The sequence below is a fragment of the Gopherus flavomarginatus genome, chromosome 13, assembly GCF_025201925.1.
Source record: "Gopherus flavomarginatus isolate rGopFla2 chromosome 13, rGopFla2.mat.asm, whole genome shotgun sequence".
Classification (NCBI taxonomy): domain Eukaryota; kingdom Metazoa; phylum Chordata; order Testudines; family Testudinidae; genus Gopherus; species Gopherus flavomarginatus.
The window spans coordinates 25,215,110-25,241,814 of record NC_066629.1 but is presented as its reverse complement, the minus strand read 5'-3'; the positions used below and the strand labels follow the sequence as shown (position 1 = coordinate 25,241,814).

The window sequence follows — 26,705 nt, the reverse complement described above, 5'->3', positions numbered from 1 at the left end:
CAGTATGGCCCAGTGGCCAGAGTCAATAGGGCTATTCTGGGGTTTGGGACAGTAAGGCCCAGTGGCCAGAGTCTATGTAATGACCTTGGGCAGCCCAATTCATCTCCTTGCCTGCCAGCAGTGTCTGCATCAGGTCTGATGGGGTAAGGGGCCTGCATTCACTTTTCTTCACTGGGTCCTAACCCAAGGCCCTAGGGAACCACTACCATGCTGCTCAGTCTCATTCACCCACTGCTACTGTCCCATTCTGGGTCACCTCATACCCCATCTTCCAATGCAGGAGCTCCCTCAGCAATTGCTGCCTAGCCTCTATTGGCCTTGATGGTTGGCAGGGGTTCAGTAGAGGCACCAACCTGGCTGGCATCAGTGTCTGGTGTCTCTGACAATCTCCCAGCAGCACACATCTGCTCTCGTTGGTGGTCAGCCCAGACTGAGCTGAGCTGCTCCCTCTTATACTGTGGTTCCAGCTGGAGCATGCCCAGCAGGGGTGAGGGTGTGTGGCTTCCTCAGCCCAAGCATGGGGTTAACCCCCTCTAGCCCAGTGTGGGTTAGGTACACCCATTACAGGGGGGTTACAAATAATTCACCCCCATCTGTGGGGTGTATACTGAAATGCCTCATAGATAGCTCAAGCCTAATGAATCTCACTATAAACTCTATAGTACAGATCCCCAGCTGATATAAATTGGCTTACAGTTTGCACCAGGTGAGGATCTACACATTGCTAGTTTGGAAAAGATAGCATGTATTATCAGCACAGTACATGGAAGCCAACCCTAAGTCTTTCATGGGGTCAACCATTGTTTTAATTTATGCCTTTCCACTGGACAAAATAAAAGTTTTGTTTAATAAGAGTGAAAGATGTAATGACAGCAAACATAAATAAGACCATTCGAGGCAGCTAAAATATACTCCCATTGCCTTATTAAAGCCTGTAAATCAACCTGACTATATTGATTCACATGCAACTCCTTGGCACATAATAAATAATCAATGTTACCCTGGGAGTTTGTCCACACACTGTGCTCCCTCCAGTTATGAATTACAAAGTGATTGTTTTTCTGGAACTGAGTGTGGCTGCTTTGCTCTGAAAGGAGCAGATACACCGAATATTTGTGAGATTGTTGTAAAGCAGAAGAGGCTACAAAAAGACAAAATATTTCTTGGCCTTATGAGAAGCATAAAGATTCAAATAAATAATCTTGTTCTAAGTGCTGTTCAGCTGGGAATTAAATACCTTTATTTTGAGGGAAGGCAAAAGGGTGGTAAAACTTTGCATAAAAATATAATAAGGCCTTGTACAAGCAGAAATCAGATTGCTTTAGACATACTGAAATGACAATATATACAGCCTCCTTTAATGAGAGTTGACTAGCAAAATTTTCCTAAGAAAAGGCAACTCATTTAAGTGTTTCTGAGTTTTATGCTGAAGGCTCTGTTATAAATTTGGCTACCTCCACATTGCATACAAAATAAAATGCACAAAGGGACAATATTTTAACCAAAAGCATAAAAACAAAAGAGTTCAGTTGAATGCAGTCTGAGGCTCAGGCAAGATCTAAATCTTCTCTGTGGTTGGCCAGTTTACACAAAGCTGAATAAATACTTTTTAAAAGCCTCATCAAAGAGGTGGGCAATGTCTTCAAAAGCAAGACCCTTTAGTCTTTGAAAATGTAGTTAATGCATATATTAAAATATTGCAACAAAACGGTATCCTGGCAGCACTTTTATCCCCCGGTCTTTGCATTTTAACAGCACATCACGAGGAAAAGTCTCTGGCTCATCGGAAATAATTCCTCTTAATATTCATTGGATCAAAGGATCTATCTGTCTATCTTCATGAGTATTGTTCTTCCTCTTCACCCAAGAAATTAGCCAGTAATCAGGGCCTAACTAGTTTTTTTTCTTTTAGTCGGAAAAATTGATGAGTGTAGTCAGGTATTTCTTTGGTGCAAACTAACGTAGTGCTGTTTCTGTGAACACAGTAGAAACAAACGACAAGAGACCCTGTCCTTGTGCAGCAATCCACCTGGACCTTTTCAGGAAGCATATTGCTCAAAAGAAGCTCTGCCCCGAGGTTCAACCCAGGGCCATGCTCACAGCTGCTTCCTGCCTTCTCCTTGCTGGCCTGCTCCTTTCACACACAGAGACACACCTGGGGCATGGCCCCACTGCAATGTGAGCTCATGGTGTAACTCCGTTTTTGCCCCTAACCTGACTTCTCTCCATACACAAAAACCTGTGGCTCTAGTCAAGTGGTGCTTTAAGGTGGAGCTTGCAGGCTCCTGTGGAGGGCCTGGGAGCGGGGCTAAGACTGAAGCTCACATGCTGCCGAAACTAGAGTCCCTAACCCAGTGGGGCTGCAGCAGCAGGAGTGACACCCGCTTCTCAAGGGCCCTGCTTAGCCATGGCGGTTCTCATAGACTCATAGATTCTAGGACTGGAAGGGACCTCGAGAGGTCATCGAGTCCAGTCCCCTGCCCTCATGGCAGGACCAAATACTGTCTAGACCATCCCTAATAGACATTTATCTAACCTACTCTTAAACATCTCCGGAGATGGAGATTCCACAACTTCCCTAGGCAATCTATTCCAGTGTTTAACTACCCTGACAGTTAGGAACTTTTTCTGGGCAGTGAGGGTCACAGTGGTGTGCTCACTATCACAGGCGTACAAGGGACCTCACCAGGTCACCTAGGCCAGTTGCCTGCGCCCAAGGCAGGACTCAGCGCTGAGCCCAGCCACAGCATGCAAAGCCAAGCAGCCGCCACCCGCAACCAGTGGGCTCCTCCACTCCTGCCTTTCCCTGGGGAGCGGGGAGACTCTAGCTTCTGCCCAGGCCTTGCCATGCTGCCCTGGGCTCTCGCCTGGCGAAGGGGGCACTGACTTGCTCCCTTCCCTGGGCTGAGGGGTGCTCGGCATGGGATGCGCTGGGCGTGCCTTGGCCCGGCCCGGCCACTGGGCAGCTGTCTCTGGGGGCGAGCTCCAGCCAAAGGGGCTTGCGCTGCATGGCTCCAGCACGCTGCCTGGCGGCCGGGGACGGCTGGCTGTCCGCAGGGGCAGGGCGAGCCCCGAGCTCGGCTCCGCCTCCCGCCCCGGCTCGCCGCGGAGCTGTCCAGCGCTCGGTGCTGAATCCGCCGCCGCTCGCTGCCGGCTCAGCGCAACCCCGCCGCCGCCTCCTCCCCGCCCCGCTGCCCGGCCAGGGCCCGGGCCCAGGGCTTGGGAAGTTCAGCCAAGCCCAGCCGGGAGCCTGCGAGCCCGCGGACCGGGGGCGCTGCTGCCGCTCGCTGCCCCTTTGGCCCCGGGCTCGGAACGACCTGCCCCCGCAGCTCAGGCTGCCCCGGCTCCGGCTGGAAGAGGGGCTGGCCAGGGGACCGCACGCAGAGAAAGCCGGCGCGTGGGAGACCGAGCCCCGCGCTGAGCTCCAAGGGGGGAAACTTTCTACTAGGAAAAGTGCGGGAGAGAACATGTAGCAGGTCCTAGGGCAGGGGAGCAGCTGACCCAAATCCCTTGCAGGCCTTTTTCTTCCAGCGTGTGTGCGGGGGAGCGCCAAAGGACTGCTTTATTCCATAGCACTGCACGTCCCGGCTGCTGGAAATTACCAGCTTGCTTCAGCCTTTGCACAGCGCTTCACGGAGCCCTGGGCAGCGACCGAGCTGCATTAAAATTCCTTGCTCCGAAGTCAGAGTCCTTACAAAACCCTGACACACCCCACAGCGTGAAGCCCTGGCAATTGCTGACTCGGTTTCGCTGAGCAATAACAGCACGTTTCCCACCAGCGATTCCTGGTTTGTTGGGATTATACTCCGGTGCGTTCAGGGAAAATGCCAATGACAATGGGAAACTCTGGTGGAAAGCTCTGAAGAGGGTGGGAGAAGCCACGGTGAAGAGTGGTGCTGTTGTGGATATACAGGACAAGAAGTGTTGCCAGCACTCTGCTTCAGTGAGTCAGTCGTATGGCTTGAAGGTAAGACTTTTTATTTCTTCCTCAAATAATATAGATGGTACAGATGCTATGGGGAGGAGAGGGCCAGATGGAGCTAAGGTGTGGATTGGGTTTTTATTTTATTTCTCCAAATTTCAAAACTGCAGTGAAAATTCTCTTCTACAATTTGAATCAACCCCCAACCCCAACAAAAACCTAATTTTTCATGATTCCCCCCACCCCCATTTCAACCAACTCTATAGATAAACCACTCTAAGATGCATTTATTGTTGCCAAAGGAACACACTGTTCTTATTAAAAGTGTAATGCTTAATTTCTCTCTCACACACATACACAGGAAACAAACCAACAGAGCAAACTCCCAATTAAAACGTTTAGACAGAGGAGAACACACATAGGGTTCACTCCATTCCCCTGAATGCACTCAGATCAGGGCATCCAGAATATTGCTGCTGTCATATCCCAAGGATAAAAATCAAGGTCTTAAAGGAAAAATGTTTTTCCCCCCTTATGTCACTTAGTATTTTACCTCAAGTCAGAGCTACATCATCCCTTATTTATTTCTCAGCACAATAAATGAGGCAGATTTTTATGATGAATAAACTTTTTTAACGGTGGACAGGAATTTGTTGTCTTCACCTTTTCCTGCATGAGGTTGGAAAACACATCGTTAGGGCTATTTCCTCTAAACATTGCCAGTAGTAGTTGTGGATGATTTACAGTGACTTGTGGGGAATGAACAAATCTTCATTGTTACATTGATACTTATGTCTCTGCCACTCAGCTATGGGCTTCATCTGACTCCCACTGAAGTCAATGGGAATCTTGACAGTTGGATTGGGCCCTATCTGCCACATTCCTGACAGAGCATTTTTGTCCAAGTTGCTGTGTGTAAATGGCTTATACACAGGTGACCCTTGTACACTAAAATTAAATCTCAGTCAGGGTAGTCAAGATGTAAGATGGGTGCAAAAGTACAAACAGTATGTTAGGACGTGGATCATGCTCTACTGTCCATGCAAATAAAGTTTAAAGTCATTTACAAATAACCCAGCTAAGAAATGATACTATCCCTTGCCAACACAGGTTACATGTGTAGCTCACTGCAGAAGACGATGAATATGTTTTTAGCATCTACACATTTGATGTAAGTGTGATTTCTTATTCACACCCTGGTCTTAACAATACACAGGCTTATATTAGGAATTGTTATTCTATCCAAAGTAAATCTTTATGAGTTGCTCCTAGCAATCCAAACTGAGTTGGCTACCTATTGGAGCTACTGCTTTTCCTAAAAAAGGAAAGTTCTATAAGCAGTTTCTGAGTAGCATTAACCAAATCTGATTAGTTTATTTCTGGGGTGTATTCTTTTTCCATTCTGTCTGCTTCATTTTCACATAAATTCTGTTATTGTTGAATTTCCATTCTTTACCTTGCCTGCATCCTAGTCAAAAACTGTTCACCTTAAAGCAAACTGTTCTTAAATTACTCCTGTGTTTATTTAAGTGAATCTCCCTCACATGCACTGTGCATATAGTGAAAGGCATATATGAGCTACAGAGAGTTTTTAATTCTCCAATCAATTACACAGGTGAAAATCAGGCAGAATAACGTTGTTAAAGTCACTGGAATTACACTGGCCTATGTTTTGGCAGAATCCCTCTCATTTGCGTCAATATCTCTTTATATGATCCATATAGATCTCCCTTTCTACTCATAGCTGGGTTAACACACCTAAGTTTCCTATGTGATGTATCACAAGATTCCATGACATGTCACTCTAAGTACCATATTTTATGTGGAATGCATATAGCATGCTCTGATACCCATTTGCATGATATGCCTGAAGATGGTCTGAAATGTCAGACTATCTTTATGCCCACATGCACTGTGTGTATATGCACAACATGGCTTCAGCATGACATACCACACTGTTCTATGAAGTATCTCAAAATAATCTCTGTGATCTCTTTACCACCATAAGGATTACTACAATATCTTAGCTATTGTTCCATAATGAGGATAACATGTTACCACTTAAACAAGCATAGAGGGGCTTAATGCCTAGCAGCTTTTGTGTGTTCAACTGTTGTTTTAAGACCTTGTATGCTGTTAAAATTTTTCAAACCACTGCTATCTTCTAAAAAGCAGATGATTCTTCTTCAGGCTTCAGCCAGATTCAAATGCACCACCACAAAAGCAGAGTGAGTCTGGGTTAATATTCAGTATCATTTATGGGGCGGGGGGGATGTCAAGATATACACTGAAGCCAACAGCTCACATTTTATTCATATTACCCTTTAACTCTTATCTTGTAAGTGACACTAAAGGTAGGATTGTGTGACATGGCCTAGATGCCTGTGCAAGAGAGCAGTCAGAGGGTGAAAGGATCTTTGGCCCCCTTATATCCTTACATGGGATACCCAGGTCCAGGTACATATGAATTTGCCAGGTTCCTCTTCAGCTTACTGTCCCCTGGGTGGGAAGAGTGGGCAGGGGATGGGTAGAGCCTTGACTCCTGCCTTTTGGTCACTGCCCGGTGTAGCTAAGTCCACACAGAGGAAGATCATAATCTTCTGCTGCTATAGACCAGTGGTGGACAACTCGCGTCTGGCTGGGACCAAGGAAAATGCAGGAGAGGAGCTGAGTCTGAGAAGGTTGCCACAGTCAATGCCTTCCCGGGCTACTCCTACAGTAATGCAACTTTGTGCAGGGCTTTGCCAAAAGCCACAGTCTAACCCTAAGCAATTCTGTAATTACTCCCCTTTTATGGGCAGAGGCAGCAAGATTTCCAAGTCTTCTTTCCAAGGTGTCTCTTGGAATCAGTGATTTGTTAACACTAGTGGCTTCCAGAGGTCCAAAAGTCTTGAAAGTTCTCTCATTTACACCAGTGTGAATCAGGAGTGAGCCCATTGAAGTGAATGGAGTTACAGCAGCTTAGCATTGGGCCCAGTATCTCCAGTAACTCATTAGAGCAAAGATGAAGTTCCACATATACCCAGCAATCTCACAAAGGCACCGTCGCTTACCTCCTCTTTAGTCTTCATACACTAGGAAGGAAGCAGGTAGAATAATTAAACAAAGCCTTTCTATCTTTGCTGTAACATCACACAACCCTAATTCATTTGGCAGTTGGCTTCAGTGGGTCATTGTCACGGAGAGTTAGCACAAGAATCATGACTGGGACCCTACCAAATTCACAGCCATGAAAAATGCACCATGGACTGTGAAATCTGGTCTCCCTCCATGAAATCTGGTCTTGTGGTTATTTTTCCACAACAGGTAAAAGCACAAGTGTTGTGTTTGGATCAGAATCACCTGAGGCCCCTTTATTTTCAAGCATGTCCGTTTGCCAGTGAACTGGCAGTCCCCCCAAACACAGATTTTGTAGTAACTTATGTAGCAAAAAACCACAATTAGTAATACATATATCCTGGTTAACATTATTGCCATAATTGGAATACACCTTCCATAAAAGGGAAAAAACAGCACAGCCAGCTTTCCTGTTATTTGTAGTTCGCCCTTTGCAGTTGCAAGCTTCCCCTAAAACTAACAGTGGGCAGTTATGATTCATAAGCTTTGTGATTATAGATAGTTCTGCTTTTGTACTTTTCCTTCACCCTGCCTTCAAAAAAATCCCCTTTCTCCAAGCCAAAAAAACCCACCTCCTTCTTCCAGGTAACTTGACTAATTTCAGTTCTGAACCAAAGCTCAGGGCCGAGTCAAAGTTTAGGCCCTAGCAATTTTTCCACTACATACCCTACACTACACAGATTTCACAGGGGGGACCAGCGCCAGAGTGGCGGCTGCTGAGTGAGGGCCCAGCTGGGCAGGCAGCAGTGCAGAAGTAAGGGTGGGAATACGATACCATACCATCAGCTTTTTACATTCAGTTTGCATAGGTGTGAATGATGAAATACGGTGTAGCGCAACAGAAAATCAAACTCTCCATTTTCTCTACTAAAGCAGACGTAATAGGAGAATTAAGGGAGGTGTAGCATGTTTTCTCTTCTTTAACTTTCCCCTTCCTATAAAAGAAGCGAAGGGACTCACCTCCCTACTCAATTTTAAATATGAAACCCCAAACCTGCCTTTAAAGAGTTTGTAATATTCTGATTTCAGAGGCAGCTTGGAGTGACATATCTTTCAATCCCTTTCCATTTAAGAAGGAACCAACACCTTACTCTCAGAAGTGGTTATCGTCTTGGATGCCTCAATTTTGATTCTTCAACCTTTTATTCACGTGTGGTGGTCATACCAAGAAACCTCATGCTATTGGAAGGAAAATCTTTAATCTTACTGGACAGCTAACAGTCTCTCTATTTCAGATAACCACCCAGATGGTCCTTTGGGTGGTGGACCTAGATACACCCAGATATGGATTGACTTATGTCTAAGCTTCCTCAGTCTCTACCACTGGCATCCAAAAGCGTTAATAGGAAACTCTTTACTGTAGCCAACTTGAAATAGTTGGTTCCGCAACACAGAGAACATCCAGTTATGGAAAAATAAAAAAAATCCCCAGAAGAGAGACTAGAATATTATGAAGCTACATAGGAGCCTATTTACAAGCTTTGCAGAAATAGAGACTAGCACATGGAAGCCTGATCTCCTTGCTTCCTGGTACAGCATCGCTAACAAAACACATTCTTGCTTTATCCTGCACATGCCAATGCTAAATCTACCCTTCTCTGACCCATCTCTTCACCTGAGCTACTTTGTTATTTTAAACTGAGTGGATGAACATTGCTTACTTGGGCCCTGATATAGCAAAGCATTTAAGTATGCACATAACCTCAAATGCAGGAGTAGTTCTCTGGGCACTAGCCTATAGGTAGATGTGAAATGTGCATTGACCTTGTATTGGCCCTCTGAACAGGGGTGAATTTCAGTCTCTGTGCATTGATTTCTTATTAACAGTGTTGCAAAATCTGCAAGTGATACCTGACCCTCACTTTTTGTGCAACAGACGAACAAGTTTAAGATGACAGGATAAGGGAGGGGATGCAGTAGATTGGACTCTAAACAAATTCAAGCCAGAGTTTGGAGAATTAGGTTCTGCACTGGAGAGATTTGACTGGGGTCTGATTCTCCCCTGCACTGAAACTTACCTGGAAAAGCTTTCAGCATCCACAGTTGTTCTGGCTAATTCTTCAGTAACACACAAAGGAGCTTGATTAATTTGACTCTCCAGCATGTCACTAACTAGATTCTAAAGTGGAAGGCAACTGTTTAAGTCTTATCAAAGGCATCACTCCTTACGCTGTTATAAAACCAACCAATATTCTATCTAAAATGGTTGCTAATAAGTATTAACTCCTCTTTCAGTTGTTCCACATAAGTCATGTTTTCTCTTGCTGTCCCTCATGTGCATATTTTTAGCTTCATTATTTCTTTGAAGATGTGCCTGAGTGATCTGTTACTTATCTGCTTGTATATACCTCCCAATTATCTTTGTGGGTATTTTTCTCTCCAGCCCCCTGGAATGGGTTTATTTCTGGTTTACTGTTCTCCGATGCTTTTCATATGGGTATGTGGGTGGCAGCATGTTCTTTATCAAAGCAGAGAGACATGATTAGTCCATTCAGAAAATGTAAATGCAAATACAGCTTTGTGTGTTATGCAGCATTTGGACAAAAAAATAAAATAAAAAATAGACTGTAAGCGACAACAAAGCCAGCCAATAATAAGACACAATGTTAAGCCTTACAGGTAGTCCAGAGTAATCATGAATTGAGTCACATTTTAAGGTCTCAGTGGCTTTAAATGAACATGCTGAATTTATGTAAAACTGTTTCATGACAGCTTATCAAGATGCAGTCCAAAACTAGCAGAATAAGTGAAATGCATTGTGAGCGTCCGTGCTTTGTAACCAATATTCATTTTGATTCACAGCTCCTTATCTGTTGCGTATGGCTTCATTTATCCCAAACCTCAGTCTCAGAATGGCAAATACTGCCGCTTTACAGATTTCAAATGTTGGAAATATTTTTTTAAATTGAAAGATGTGTATTTTATTTTACTGCATATTTCAAGAGACTAAGTGCTAATACCATGGATGTGTAATTAAAATAAATTATACAGAGAGGCTGCAGTGCATCTGTCAGGTTTACAGAATGGAATTCTTAACAACTAAGTAGTGTGAATGTGTTCACATTCCCTTGAATGCTAAAACTGAGATCTAGAATCACTTAAGTCACATTTACTGACTCATATATTACACCAACTAAATTACCATTGTGCATTGATTATTCACCCCAAAAATACTTGGGATTCCTTATGAGAATCAGAATTTATCGATTTAAGATTCTATTTATCTTGGGAACTTATCTGGCCTTTATTACTGCAGTATCTGAGCACCTCAAGTCTTTAAGGTACTTATGGTGAAGTACTGTTATTCCCATTGTAAAGATAGGAAACTGAGGCACAGAGAGGATAAGGAACTTACCCAAGGAGACACAGAAAACCTGTAGTGGAGCAGGGAACTGAAACTAGGTGTCCCATGTCCTGGATTAGTGCCTGACCACTTTCTTTTCTGACATTCTCAGACCTGGATCCCTCATTCCCTATTCAGGGGCCCAAATAAAAGTGAACCAATTCTGAGGAGTAATGAGTTTTCACAAATCTCATTGCTATTAGTGGGAGCTACAGATGTCCTATGCCATTCTGAAATGGGCCACTTATTTGGGTGCCTAAATGTGGAGTTAGGACCCTAATTTTAGACATCCATGCTTGAAAATGTTGGCCTATGTAAATTACTCAAGTTATGGTTAAATTTAAAGAAACAATGGTAAGGGCACCATTCCTGTCCTCCATTTAAAATCAGCTGCATGCTGTTAAATAGCAAAAGTCACTTTTTTCCTATGACACAAGCATCCAGCTGAATCACGTTTATTCTACCTGGGGTTAAGGGAGCTTGCAAAATGTGTTTGCAACTCTACAGAGATACTTCTTCAGCTCACAATGACACCAGATGAACGTGTAAGTGCCTTATTTACAGTTTCTGAATTACAAACTGATAGGAATAATTAAAGCTTTTTAATTAGAGAAATCAAAGAGTCAACACCAAAATCCCCACGTTAAGGAAGAGTTCTGCAGACTATGAACCATTAGTAGTATTAAAATTATTATTTTTTTCTATATTTGAACAGCAGCTAGCACCGTGGGGTCCTGGCCCAAGACTGAGGTACCTAGGCCCTATTGCAATGCAAATAATTTATTAAAGGAGCAGTATTTATTTACATTTGCACAGAGGTAGCACCAGTCAACTATTAAGTACCCATTATCCTAGCTGCCGTGAAAACTTGGAGTAAAAACACTGTCTGCAATCCAAATGTTCACAAAATAATTTAAAATACTACTTTATAACTATCTGTTGTGGTAATGCTAGTATGGGGATTGGTGTAACCAGCAAAGATAAAGTTATTTAATGGAAATATTCCAATTGGCTTCACTGAATGTTGGACTAAGCCCTTAGAGATGTGGGGCCAGATCCTCAGCAAGTGTAAATCAGTGTAGTTGCACTGGCTTCAATAAAGATAGGCCCATTTATACAAGATGAGGATCTGGCCCAAGCTTTGTAGGCTTCGTTCACATCAGGTATTTTCCCAGCTCTGGCTGGCTCCTAAATGAACTTTTCTTCACTTCACTGTCATGTTCTTTATAATGTTGCTTCACAGTCTATCCTTTATATTTCTCCAATTCCACAAGTTGTTTTAAATTGCTGAGTGTAAAGCAGCCCCCTGAGAGTCGCAATGATTGTTCATTTGGCATGTCTGTTTCCAGCAGGATATGTGCCAATTAAGAGGATTTGACTGTTCTTGTCAAAGACGGAAACATCCCTATGGGGCACATCTGGGATATGGGATGTTAGAGGAGTCTCTGTTGTTATTTCCAAAGGCAGTTTTGAAACTCTTTATCATAATGTTGTTCCTGAAGTGTTGTAACTACTCAGGCTGTTTGAAATTTTCTGTCAAAACATTTTTTCCCCATGGAAAACTGGCTTTTGGCTAAATGAAAGAAACTTTCCTTGAAATTTGCTTCCCTCAAAAAAATGTCATATTTCATTAGAAAACAAACCCCCACAGTCCTTACCCCCAGAAAATTTCAGCCAAACTTTTTGCTCTTTGGCAGTTTTGGGGTGACATTTTTCAGTTTTCGTCCCTGGAATAACTAGTTTCCTGGTTTCCAACGCATTACTAAAAAGTCAAAATTTTTCTGCCGAAGATTTTTGGTTTCTATAAACATTTTCTGCAGGAAAAAGCAAAACATTTTTTAGAATACAACACTGTCCATTTCCACTTGCAAGATAGATCGGTTGTGGAAAATGCAGCCCATGCCACATGGATGAGTAATCATGAGGGGTGAAAGAGCATTTGTACATGTTGGGCTTTCATTTATCTGTGAATTCCTTATTCTTTGTATCCAGGAGATATTGTTAACATATCTGCAGGCAGCTCTTCCCACTGTCAATTAAGAATCTACACAGACAGATGCTAAGAAGAATGTTATTCTCCAGTTGCTTCACTGATTCAAACAAAACTATTGAATGTTACCCACAGCACAATCAATGGACATTGCAAAGCTCCAATCCTGTCCTTGTTACCTTCATTCTATGTAAGACTGGTAGCTTCAGTAGCTTTTAGGATATCCATCTCTGCAATGGACGTGATATTGGACGGATGTCCCAAGCTTCATCAGAACAAATATATATATGGAAACCCCTGGGGCCAAAACAAATATAGAGGCTTGAGGGGAGTATAACTGATGTGCTCACACAAATCAGTCTGGAGCCTGTGAACCATGGCAGCTAAACAGGATACATGGGAAACCGTGCAACTGTTTGGTTAATCGCATATAAAGACTTTAACCTTTAGGTCAACTAGTTCCAAGGTGCTCCCATCTTGTGTCAGTTTGGTGCTACATATGATATTGTATGGAGACTCACTCCAGTTACTAGTGAGATAAGTATCCACAACTGACCCCATTACTGGAAGTCTCAGCAAAGACACCAAAGGCTGAATAGCCCAGTGGAGTCCATGGAGCTAGGTGGATTTACACCAAACCAGGAATCTGGCTCATTGTCTAAACTTTTGTCAAAAACTTTTTTGCCCTCCTATTGCAACCCTTTGTTTTAACATTTTCCAGACCAAGAAAGCGTTGCACTCCAGACAGGAAACCCACCACTAATTTTACAGCGTTAAATAGCTGTACATAAAGTTAGACGATCATGAGACATTTCCTGTGGCTGTCAGATGCATTTCACTGCAAAAAAACCCAACACACAAATCCTAAGAACTGCCTCATGATGTTTATTTGTCAGGACTGTGAACTCCAATGGGAAGATGCAGGGAGCCAGGAATGTAGTAAGGTGTGTGAAGAGAAACACGTGCTTACCACACTGCTTTAATCTACTCTCTCATCAACTCTCTGAAGGACCATAAGATCTCCTGCTTGGAGCTTAGCAGTTCACCAATGTCCCCCCGTGCTTAGGTTTGGGCTTCTATGCTGAAGTCACCCTCAGCACATAACAAAATGGACCACGTTTACTCCTCATTTATGAGGATGATGAATAAAACAGCCAATGAAGATAGCATGATCAGGGCATCAGTGGTTTATTACTGCCTTATTTCCCCAATTACTCATACCCAGCATTCAATAATTAAAAACATTACTTGGTCTTTATGGCATTTGAATCTGAAAGATTATATGCTCCCAAACATAATGGGATGGAAAAATTCATGAAAATATAGAGCTCTGTTAATGAGTTTTTGCAATAAAATGGATATGAAATATGTATTGTTCCCTTAACTAGAGCCAGTCCCAACTATTAGTTATAAATAATATTCATTATGGTAGCCCCTAACGGTGATCAGGGCCCCATTGTAATACACAGTGTGAGACAGTCTGAGCCTTTAAGAGCTTACACTCTAAAGAGACCTGACGGACAAAGGAAACAAAGAGGGACAAATTGACTTGTCCCTAGGTCACAGTCAGGATTAGCCCCCCTCGCTCCTGGTTCTCAGTCTACACCTCTATCTGCTAGGTCATGCTATAGTCGGAGCCCCACTGAGCCGCTTTCTCACTGACAGTGGGTTTACACCAATGTAACTGTACTGAGGCAACTGGAGTAACTCCTGATTTCCACTGCTGGAACTAGATGGAGAAACAGGGTCTGATGCAATGCGCACGGAAGTCAGTGGAATCTCCAAGCTCTTGGCTTTTGCTCACACCTGATTAATGTAGCCTTTTTGGTGGTTATCAAATCATCCCTGAACTGATTCTATATTTGTAAAACCATTTTGATGATTATGTGATGAAGGTGTTTGATTAATAGTTTTCAGTCTTGAGTTTGTTTATAACTGTTTGCTTCAGACACTCAGCATTCGCTATCCATCTTGTGACGGGTCATGTAGCACTGTTTCTGCTCCCTGATAGGATGAGTCAAAGTTTTAGAAAAGGAGAACAAATACGGACTAGTGAGCTGTCATGACAAATATTTTGTGCTACAAATGGTACAGCTTTCAGGATATGTGGACATTTTCAAAAATGCCAGGCAAGGTTCTAAATACACACAAATATGACCTCAAGTGAACCAAACCAGGTGAGTTTAAAAGTGTTCATAAATCATTGTGAAATACTCAACTCACTACCAGTGCTAACTGCAGAGACAGCACAGTTCATGTAGACTTGAATGGGATGACAGGACACCTGAGTCCTGTTCACCATTTTAATTTTGATCGGCTGTTTTGTCCATTTAGACCAGTGGTGCCCAACCTTATTACACAGAAGGGCCACATAAACCCAAGCACATCCTTGTGAGGGCCAAACAGATTCTGTTTCACACGTATTTAGAAATAAACACTCTATGTACAGTATTGTCTATTTAAAAACAAAAAGAAAACAGTGCATAAAACGTGCATCAGAATGATAGAAAATGGAGAAAACGCAACTAAACTAAAATGATGTAAACATGATGACAAAGCACTAATGACCCAGCCCTTAGTCTATTGTGTTGAAGCAGGCTGCGGGCCCTATGAAATACTCTGGTGGGCCGTGTATAACCTGTGGGCTCTAGGTTGGGCACCTCTGATTGAGGGTATGGCTACATTTGGAATTTCAAAGCGCTGCCGCGGCAGCGCTTTGAAGTGTGAGTGTAGTCAGAGCGGCAGCGCTGGGAGAGAGCTCTCCCAGTGCTGCATGTAAACCACATCCCTTACGGGTGTAGCGTGCAGCGCTGGGAGCCGCACTCCCAGTGCTGCTGCCCTGATTACACTGACGCTTTACAGCGCTGTATCTTGCAGCGCTCAGGGGGATGTTTTTTCACACCCCAGTTGCAGCGCTGTAAAGTGTGAGTGTAGCCAAGGCCTTAGACTGTAAGCTCTTGGGAGCAAGGACTGTCTTTTACGCTTTTACATAGCACCTGGCACAATGAGGTCCCAGGCTAGGAGCCACTGCAATGTCAACACTAATAACTAATTGACAGACATTTCTTACTTCTTTGCATAAGGATTCCAGAAAATCTGCATAGAGCTTTTTTTTTTTTTTTTTTTTAAACACTTTAAAACAAAACCTTAGCAGTCCAACAGGGACAGTGTTTATTCACATGGGATGAAATTCACTTCTGTGGAGAGGATCAACACAAGGTCCTAGCAGCATTTAAATCTGACTTAAGCCAATTGTTGTTTGCCCCTCTACACAGGGTCAATTTCATCCCAATACAGTTAGCTGGGTCTATCGCTACAGTAGCAAGACCCATGACCCAGCCATTACTTCTAATGGCTCTTCAGCGCTGTGGCAGAAATCCTGTGCCTTGAAGCTGATCTGCTTTACAAGGCATTAACAAACTGAACTTTATTTGAACACATATGACTGGAAAACCTTTCCCATGTCTCAGGGCTTTGTCAGTATTGCTAGTATTAAATTATTTGCAGTAAGATGAGAAGCAACAGATATTTCAAGGGAACAGGGAGCTAACAGCATTGTTGGGGTGTCTGCTATGGTTCTCAAAATGAGGAGTTCCTACCAGCCTGTAGTTTGTGCAGGGCACCAAGTAGCCCTCAATCACCCCAGCCAGTGCCTGGATTCCCACAGGCCTAAATTCTGTCCATATTTGAGGTCACCCTGCTCTCTCCATGTAGGCAGAAGCATTTCTCAGTAATGACCCTTTTCCAGGAGAACTTGCCCAAACACCCATCTCCTCTAGTTATTGCTTAATCCCACGAAGCAGAAAGCAAAGCAAATCAAGAGCAAAGAAGCAATTAGTGTGACCGAGATCTCAGATAGTTTGGGATAGGAAAAGAAACAGACTGACAAACGGCCAACAACCAGCTTTGCTGGGACTAGCAGTTAAGGAAGAACAAAAAGGAAAGAGGAGAGGCTGTGCAGTTTGTGTTCCAACCTTAAGAAGTTCAGAAGACAAGAAATACAAGTATCCGAGAGTCACACAGCACAGAGAGCTGGGGCATGAGTGTATTGGACATGTGCCATTAAATACAAGATGCTTCTATAGAAATCTTGTGAGGGGATGCAGAGCCCAGGGCTCACAGTTTATAACTGTAGTAATGGCAACAGATTATGGTGTGAGGATTTGCCTGTCACATGCTCCTGTCACACTGGAAATTGCTCTTCAGTGTGATACAGCCACTGGATCTCAGCACCCTGATGTGAGCCCCAAATGACAGGGCTACAACAGGCCTTGCGGCAAGCCGCTCCTCCTCTTGACGTTTTTCTCTCCGACCAGCAAGTTTCTATTTCCAAAGCTGCCTGCTCTCTCATATGCCATAGGGCTCAGCTCAAAGAAGAGCAGAACCCAAAGGCAAACTGAATCCAAACCTTCAGATGCTCAGAAAACCCTATTTGGTTCACTTCTCTCCCCACCCCCATTTTCATGCACATCACAAAACCCATGGTAGCTGATCCCAGATGAATGAGTTACAGGAGACATGGTTTCTAAGAGCCTAAGTTATTTGGTTTGAGTAAATCCATCCCCCGTTTCCTTTAACGGACCCTTTCCTACAGGTTCAGTTCCCAGGTTAGGTGAAACCAAATACATTCACTAATCTAGGTTACAAAGCATAACTAGAAATCCCTTACTTCTTCCCTCCATCCCCGTTGCTATTCCACTCTTTCTACAGAGCAGGTCTAGACTTAAAACGCACACCAGCACCCCTCTCCCACTTAAGTGAACTCGCTCTGCACTGCTGGTAGGGTTATCAGATTACAGGTTCCCCAAAAGAGGTCACTGCCAGAGAAAGTATGAGGGAGGTTACAGTTGGGGAGCGTACCTGCAGCAGGGCTACTCACTGGAGGCAGGGGGCAGTGTTGATCCTTATCATAGTGGCAGGGTGGCTGGGCCCAGGAACTAGCGCCAGCCAGTCAGCACCTCCCTGAGGGCCACCCTTGCTGCAGGATCTGGCAGCCACAGGGAAATGGACCAGTCAGGAGTTTCTGAGCTGCAGCATCTGCTCTGCAAAAGTCCTGGACATTGACTCTTATTTGAAAAATCAACCTGGATGGAGGGCCAAAAAAGGCAATGTCCAAGAAGCTAGTCCCCGTCAGCATAGTTCATCCACCTTCCCAAAAAGTGGTAGCTATATTGATGGGAGCGGCTCTCCCATTGACATAGCACTGTCTACACAGGGGGCCAGGTTGGTATAACTGCGTAGTTCAGGGGTGTGGATTTTTCACACCTCTGAGCAATATAATTATACCAATCTAGGTCTGTAGTGTAGACCTGGCCTTAGTCTGTGATTTAGACAACATGGCCTTCAGCAACTGATAGTTAATTGTCAACAGCTGGATTTCACCTGTCCTGATTGCAAATGATTGGTGTACTTCTGTCATAAACCTAGTCCCAGATTTGGACCTTAGCGTCCAAAATATGGGGGTTAGCATGAAAACCTCCAAGCTTAGTTACCAGCTTGGACCTGGTAAAGCTGCCACCAGCCAAAAAATTAGAGTGTTTTGGGGCACTCTGGTCCCCCCAAAACCTTCCCTGGGGACCCCAAGACCCAAATCCCTTGAGTCTCACAACAAAGGGAAATAAACCTTTTCCCTTCCCCCCTCCAGGTGTTCCTGGAGAGATACACAGAAGCAAACTCCGTGAATCTAAACAGAGCGAGTCCACCCTCTCTATTTCCAGTCCTGGAAACACAAGCACTTCCCTCGTCACCCAGAGGGAATGCAAAGTCAGGCTAGTAAATCTAACACACACAGATTTCCCCCTGACTTCTTCCTCCCACCAATTCCCTGGTGAGCTGCAGACTCAATTCCCTGGAGTCCCCCACTAAAGAAAAACTCCAACAGGTCTTAAAAGAAAGCTTTATATAAAAAGAAAGAAAAAATACATTAAAATGGTCTCTCTGTATTAAGGTGACAAATACAGGGTCATTTGCTTAAAAGAATATTGAATAAACAGCCTTATTCAAAAAGAACACAATTCAAAGCACTCCAGCAACTATAGACATGTAAATACAAAACAACAAACCATCTTTGTACTCACAACTTGGAAACAGAAGATTAGAAAGCAGGAAATAGAAAAATTCACTCCTCATAGCCGAGAGTGTACAGGCAGAAGACCCCAGAACAAAGGACTCACACACAAAAAACCCTCCACCCAGATTTGAAAAAGTCTTGTTTCCTGATTGGTCCTCTGGTCAGGTGTTTCAGATTACTTCTTTCCAGGTGTAAGAGACATTAACCCTTAGCTATCTGTTTATGACAACTTCTGTTGTCTGGGCCAAGTAGTGAGCAATCATCTCTGCTGGTGTGAATGGGTGCAGCTCCCTTCACTTCAATGGATTTCTGCACATTTACCCCTGCAGAGAGTGTGTTCCAGTGTTTTCTGACCTATCGCCCACTAGCAGGGAGGAGGAAGGCATCATTTCCATAAGAGTTAACCCTTCACCTTCCAGCCTGGCAGGCTGTGTTCCATCCACAATGTTTGCACTGGCTCTTTATCCATGTTAGAGATGTGCCAGACCTGCAAATGAAATCCACTATTTCCCTTTCTGGCACATACTGGTACCTCTGGTGAAAATATCAGCTACATGCTGAAATAAGTCCCAAAAGGTCAGAACCTGAGCCAACTTCACCTTAATCATCCATAAAGGATAACTCATTATTTACATTTATCCCCATAGTAACTGGGATGTCCGAGGGATCTGTGAGCAATAAGTAGCCAATCAGATTACCTGTTTCCACATATAGGTCCCCTGAATTAAAACAAACCCGAGGAGTCTAGAAATCTATAAAACTAATGGAAACAAGGCAGAGCAAAGCTGTCTCTAAAGAGGACGTTTCCTAAAGTTCGTCATAAAGTGTCCAATCATCTTTAAGGGAAAAATTAGCTGATGGCCCAAAATAGAGAACAAACATGTCAGATTCTTCTCCAAATCTCCTGTGTCTGGAAAGGCTCTGGAAATCTCACAAGAACAGGCTTCCTAGTAAGAGCTCCAGGAGAAAAATACAGCAAGAACATCCAGTATTTCAGCTTCTAGTACCAACTGGAAGCTGGAAGTGCCAGGATGCAAGCAAAAGGAGAAATACCCAATGGAAGGGCAGTGTATTGTCTGTGGTTTGATTCTGAGCTTTAGACAATGGTTTGAGTCACTGTGTCTGAACGGATGCACTTATGGAGACTGATTGTTGGCCTGTCTCAAGGCTTTTGTCTGGCTGATGGAATGGTTTCTATATACTGTAGGGCCTGTTCCATGGAGAGCCAGAGAGTGGTGCAGGCACCAGGCATCAGTCTGCATGCACATTGCTTCAAGGGAAGCTGCAGTTGTTGCACTGCACAAATAGTTCTCTTCATCAAAAGTCAGTTGAAGTTTTCCAAGCATGGAGTCCTTTCCTGTCACTACTCAGCACAGAGTAGATGGAACAATGCTCACTGGGCGTTTTGCTTGTATTAAAGGATTGGACCTATGGCATGTGTACAAGACAGTTCCATTTCAAGTCTCCGTTCTGCTTAGGTAAAACAGAGTAAGAACAGTATTATGGTGGCTTTTTTAGCCTCAGCATTACTTCCATTTGAGTTTCAGGGTTTGTGACAGACCTTTAGGGATAAATCCTGTTCTCATTTTCAGACAGGTCCAATTTCCATCATTCCCCACCCCAGCATCACTGAGAACAGGATTTTGCCCTTAGTGATTAGTGCAAATGGGATTTGTTGGAACTACAGAAAATGTTGCCTCTATTAACTTCCAGCCCAGATTAAAAAGCGCTGCCCATGTGATCTTGTGCAGATGAAAGAGGGTCACTGTGATGCATCTGGTGACAAAAAGCCTTTGCTCCAAAAGGACAGGTAGTTTTCAGATTCACAAGAGTCTACTTTCCCCATGGAAGTATCAGCCTGCAGCAGTTTGCTCTGTGCTGCCCAGGGGCCTTAGGCAATAGACTGGAATCCTGGAAACAGACTCTGTTGTTAGGTTACGGTCTGCCCAGGTACTGTAATTGGACTTCTGGATCCTAATGAGCTAGACTGAGAGTTGACGCAGTCATCTGGGAGATGGAAGCACTGAATGGGACAGCCACAAGATAGCACAGGCACTGCAGAGCTCTCCCTACATCTTACCTCCCCTCCTCCAAAGCTGTCTTTGCAACCACTTGGAAAAACCCATAGAAAATCAGCAGTTTATAGCAGGGCTCTACTGCTGTATTTATTTGTGTTACCCTAGCAAGCGGCAGGCGATGGGGAGTGGTTGCACTAGAGAAAACCACCATGTCACCAACAAAGGGTAGTGACCCCGGATGGGGAATGAGCAGCAGGAGCTGATGGATTCTAACAAACAAGAGTCCAATTTTACACTCCCAGTATATGGAATAGGGAGTGCACGGCTGGAATTTCCAAAGAGCCTAAAACAATGAGGTGCCCAAGTCACCTTGAAGTCAGTGAGAGTTGGGTGCCTAACTACCTGGGTCTTCTTGGAAAATCCCATTCTAAAACACTGGCTGGATTAGCCCCCAAATGCCTTTCCTCCCCTGCTATCAACTGAATGTGCCTCCATAACCAGGGGCCCTCAGAACACAGCTGTGAAATAAGCCAAAGGAATAGTCAGTACACTGCTACTGACCCAGGAATATTGTGGGTGCGGGGGGCCAAGGGGTAGGAGTGGGAAGCTCTCTGCCTTCTCGATTCACTTTCTTTATGAGGGTTTTGTTGCAGCCTTGATGAGTCACACAGGGGGCCATGCTCTGTGGAATTACGTGATCTAACATGGCACGTCCTGTCACATTGCATCTCGCAGTAACTCAGCGATGGGATGTCTCACTGCTTGACAGGCTGCCTCCCTGCTGTAGATTCAGATGGGGAAGATCTCTTCCAGGGTGCAAAATGAAAGGGAGTGAGAGTTCATTGCACTGTACTTTCGCACTGCATTGCATGTGCATTTTCATTTCCCAGCCTCTGCAGTTTGGATGTCACCAGGAAATGGATCCCTGTTGAATTTACACCAGGCTCAGATTGCTAATGCAACACTAAATAATATGAGTCCCAATGGTGAGAGCGATGATACACCATATAACACTGCACCCTGCTAATGGCTACTCTCTGTGCCCTGGCCTTCTCCAGCCAGTTGCACTGCAAGCAGCAGGCTATTGAATGCCTGACTGAGATCCAAATAGATATATATTTCTGCTTCCCATGCTAAGGGCCAGATCAAAACACCATTGACTTCAGTGGGAGGAAAGGCAGGCCTGGTATCAGTAATTCTACTGGAGAAGGCCTTCTCTTCTATCACAGCAGGATGAGAGGGATGCACTGCGGAATGGGTTAGGCTGGTCCCCTCCAGGAGATGAATCAAGTGAGCAGAGAGGAAGAATATTCCAGTGGTTAGAGCACTAGCCTAGAATCCAGCGGGTAGTATAGACGTACCCTTAGATAGACAGTGCACACTCCAAGCAGGGCCACACCCCATCCCAGAAGTAATGACAAGACATTGGTGCACTAGGATAACCAAACAGCTTTGAGGGAAAATTGGGTTTCTGACCAAACTAAATGTTTCTGAAAGAGCGTCCTCCTTCTGCAGAAAATGTCAGTTTTTCCATCAAAAAACCTGAACCCCCCCACCCCAAAAAGACCCAAAATGTTTTCATCTTTGGTTGAAAACTTCCAAAAGGTCAGTTAAGAAAATGCTGCCAGAGTTCCTCATGACAACTGCAGTTCAGCTGCCTTTGTCTTTGCTATTATCCACTCCACATCTCCCATGATGCGCTATGGCCAGGGATTCCATGGCAGGGGCTCAGCAAGAGTTCGAGTTAAGCACCTCTTCCAGAATAAGGATATGTTCCTGAACTGGGGCCCATGGCAGGTCAGATAATTGCCAGTCATTTTAATGGAAAGCTACAAATCAGTAATACAGGACCGTAGAGGCCGGGAACTGTGTAGGACAAATGAGTCAGATCGTAGCTGGTGAAAAACGACATATGTCTATTTACATAACAGATTTACTCACTCAGTGCTGCCTCTGCATGGACGGATTGATTAGATGACCTCCTGAAGTCCCTTCCAGCCCTACATTTCTATGGTTAGACATGTGTAGAACAGGATGAGGGCATTGCAAGTCAGGATGAAGATGCAGTGGCAGAGCTAAGTGAGAACAATGGTTATCAAAGAATATTAGAAATCAGGGTTGAAGAGCATTGGCAGATCTGCATGAGGTGAGGGGGGAATTGCACAGCACCTTACCTACTCTATCAGCATTTTTACTCACTCATCTTGAGAGACAAAGCACTGCTTCATGTAACGTTTACTTTTAGTTTCAAATGCAAGGAGCTAGCAGCCAGCCTAAAAAGCAGACGCAAATCCCAGGTTGATTGACACTCCATACATCAGGCCAGAAAGGATTTATTAAAAGAGGCTTCCCAGCAAACATTAGTCATGTAGGGTTCTGGGCAAAAACCTTCCAAAACATTTTCAGACATATTCACACAAATAAACAACATTAACTTGCTTCACATCCCCCTTGAATTGGCTGCTTTGGCAAATAGTTTTAGAAAATGAGTTGACTGGCAGGAATGTTCACAGAAATGATCAGATTTTAAATGAACAACAGATATTACAAGTGAGAAGCAAATATTTGAACTTATAAATTGGAAGATTCATTTTTTTAATATGGCAGAAACTAGCGGAGCCAGTCACAGTCAGGACATACTGTGCTGTCTGCTGGACAAACCTAGATGGAAACTTGAGTCTAAAAGATATACTTATCCAATCAGAGAACAGAAGCAATACTATGTATTCAATTAAAATTCAGCAATATGGCTCAAAATGTTGGGTATCAAATATTTAGAATGAACAGTCTACAGATAAGATTTGATAGAAAAAAATGTGGGGGAAGGGGAATTAAAGAAAATCTCTAACTATTTCCCCCTCTCACTCCCAGCTGTTTTGATGATATAATTCTTTAAAATTTCAACCAGCTCCACAGTCAGTGAAAAGAGAGGGGAGTTGGAGGAGGGGTCGAGGGGGTGGCAGGAATGTCACATTTGAATTAAAAAAAAAATCAACAAGACAAGTACATATCAAAAAAATTTGCAGAAATTATTCAGTGGATAAACTCAAACTAATAAATTCCAGAACTCTTTAAATAGCTCAAGGAGAAGTCAAACAAAAAAGGAGGTTAAATTCATTTAATAAATTAATGGCTTAGCTCTGGTCATGTGGAATCCAGTGCATAGGCAATGTACAATAGTGTTAAGAAACAACTGGGTCTTTGGACAACATTGGACGTAAGCCCATTGGAACTGCCAGACTGGATCAGAACCAAGGTTCATCTAGACCAGTATCCCATCTTGGACAGTGGCCATCACCAGATGTTTCAGAGGAAGCTGTAGTAGCTGTGGGATAATCTGCACACACACACACACACCATTAGGCCTCATCCTGGTCTCTAAAGATTAGAGATTGTTTTAAACCCTGAAGCATGAAGTTTAATGTCTGAAGCTGTATCCCCTTGTGGACCTTCCAGGTGTACTGCTGCAATCCTGGACCTCTCTGCAGAGAAGAAGTCTGTCTCTGTCTCACTGGCTAATTGCCCCTTCAGTCCCATCCTCTTCGGGGGAGTAATGTGGTTGGAGGGCCTTAGACACAATGTGTTCTAAAACAGGAAACAAACCCAGTTCAGTACTGGGCTGCCCACCAGCCTTCCCCCAGGGTGTCCAGGCCCTTTTCTTCCAGCTCAGTTCACAAACATCTCTTACTCCCTGGTGTCTAACTGCTCCTCCCCAGTGGCTGCTTTGGTTAGCAGGCCAGTATCGCCTTACCTCTGCAAGCAAAGCTCCTTTCTGGCAGAGCCAGCTCTCCATCCTTCCTGGCCCATCAGCCCTGAACTGAAGTGAACCAGGCTGACTCCTTTTATTCCCCCTCCAGGCTTAACATTGGCTGCAGGTATAGTGGGGTGGGGCTACCTGGGCTCATCGATTCTCCTTAACCCCTTCACTGCTGGCATTGCAGCTCAAGCTCTCCAGTCTAGGGAGGGTAAGGGTCAGGTGGATTTGAGCCCATGCTGCACCATCCACATTGCTAGCCTGAGCCAGGGCCGGCGCTTCCATTTAGGCGACCTAGGCAATCGCCTAGGGCGCCAGGATTATTGGGGGGTGGCATTTTTTCAGAGGGGGCGGCAGGCGGCTTTGGTCGAGCTGCTGCAGCGTGCCTGCGGAGGGTCTGCTGGTCCACCAGAGCCGCGGGACCAGCATGCGGGGCGGCGAAATGGCCCTGCACCTAGGGCGCCAAAAACATTGGCGCTGGTCCTGGCCTGAACCCTGCTAGCGCAAGCCTGTCTGCCCAGGCCAGGAGGCACAAGTCTGTCCACAGTGTAGCCACACCCCTAAAGCCAGCTGGATTTGGGATAGCTGCAGCTAAAGAAGGTTCTTAATCCTCCCTGTGTAATGCTGAAAGAGTGAAGCACACCATCCCTACATATTCTTCCAGAGAAAATGAATAGGTGTCTTTCCTCCAGCTGTCAGGCAGGAGCCAAATCTCTGTCTCTTTCTGAAAGGCAGGTGGGTAGTGAGAGTGACATGCTGTTCATTTGAAAGGGAAAATTGCTGGTGGAAGCTATATTGATTAACACCCAAAATTGCGGATTTCATGGATCACCTAGGTGTGGGCTCATAGAAAAGTCACCCCTCTTTGAAGGGGAAAGAGTGACTCACACAGCCACAGCTGCTGTTCCGAGTCTACAAGGACTTTCCGTGCACTTCTCAGGTTTCCTCAATGGAAGAGGGTTTTAAAATACATGTTTAGGTGATTTCTGGGTTGGGAGAAGATGTCAGCTTGGAAGTCCTGGAAATTACATGGGGGCAGGGGGAGAATGGTTGTCTTAGGTTCTAAGGCCAGAAGGGACTGTTGTGAGCATCTAGTCCAGGGGTAGGCAATCTATGGCACACATGTGCCAAAGGCGGCATGAGAGTTTCTTTTCAGTGGCACTCACACTGCCCAGGTCCTGGTCACCAGTCTGGGGGGTTCTGAATTCTAATTTAATTTTAAATGAAGCTTCTTAAACATTTTTAAAAAACATATTTACTTAATAATATATAACTAAGCTATTGTTACATGTAGACTTATAGAAAGACCTTCTAAAAACATTACAATGTATTCCTGGAATGCAAAACATTAAATTAGAGTGAATAAATGAAGACTCGGCCCATCACTGCTGAAAGGTTGCCGACCCCTGATCTAGTCTGACTTCCTGTACGACACAGGCCAGAGACCTGCCCCGAACTAATTCCTGTTTGAACTAGAGTGGATCTTTTAGAAAAAAATCCAGTCTTGATTTTTAAATTGCCAGTGATGGAGAATCCACCATAACCCCTGGTAAATTGTTCCAATAATTATCCTCATTGTTAAAAATGTACACCGTATTTCCAGACTAACTTAATCTCAATTCACCTTCCAGCCATTGAGTCTTATCTCCCAATTCTGAATGAGTTCTTGAGATTTGAAAATTTTCCCTTTCCCGAAATGGAATGAAAAGTGAAAATCTCAATATTCGGGGGTGGGGGGGGAGGGGAATTAGGTCAATCAAAATGTTTTGTTTCAATTATTTCAAAATATTTTATTGTTGATCTATTTATTTTGATACGTTTAGTGTAAACTAACATTTTGAAACAAAAGTTGTTTCAAGAAGAAAAACAAATTATTTTGTTTAGAAAACATCAAAAATGGATGTTTCAACAACTTCAAAACTTTCAAATAAACATCTGAATTGAGGGATTTCTTGAACTGTCTTTATGTCAGACAGTTTTGGTTTTGACAAAATGGACATTTTCTGACAAAAGAGTCACATTTCCACCAGCTACCAGAAACCAAAGCACACAAAGCAGGCTCAGCAGCATGGTCCGTAATAAAAAGAGAGCTTCTTATTAGCTGACAATCTAGTCACAAATTGCAATAACATGAGGTTCTATGGTAAAGGCCAAATTTCTACATTTATAGGAAACTGCCACTGAATATCTACTTTCCTTTGTTTCTTATACAAAGCCTGGTACCTCCCATATAAGGGCTGAGTTGTTCAAAGGCCTACAGGTGCTAGATACCAAATCCCACTGAATTTCACTGGCTCCTTTGTAGTCCCAACCTAAATGAATTGCCTAGTCCAGTGCTTGTAGGAGTTTTCAACAGCCCGATATCGCTAGCTCAGTGGTTTGAGCATTGGCCTGCTAAACCCAGGGTTGTGAGCTCAATTCTTGAGGGGGCCACTTAGGGATCTGGGGCAAAAATTGGCCCTGCTAGGGAAGGCAAGGGGCTAGACTCAAT

At 44.0% G+C, this 26,705-nt stretch overlaps 1 protein-coding gene across 1 annotated transcript in view; it reads left to right on the top strand.

Annotated features, from left to right (window-relative positions):
• The first annotated feature begins 3,473 nt into the window (after positions 1–3,473).
• Positions 3,474–26,705, top strand: part of DRD2 (dopamine receptor D2) — a 73,044-nt gene continuing 49,812 nt past the window's right edge. The window contains exon 1 of the mRNA XM_050921825.1: positions 3,474–3,967. The gene's annotated coding sequence lies outside the window, so the exon portion shown is untranslated. The remainder of the gene's footprint in view (positions 3,968–26,705) is intronic.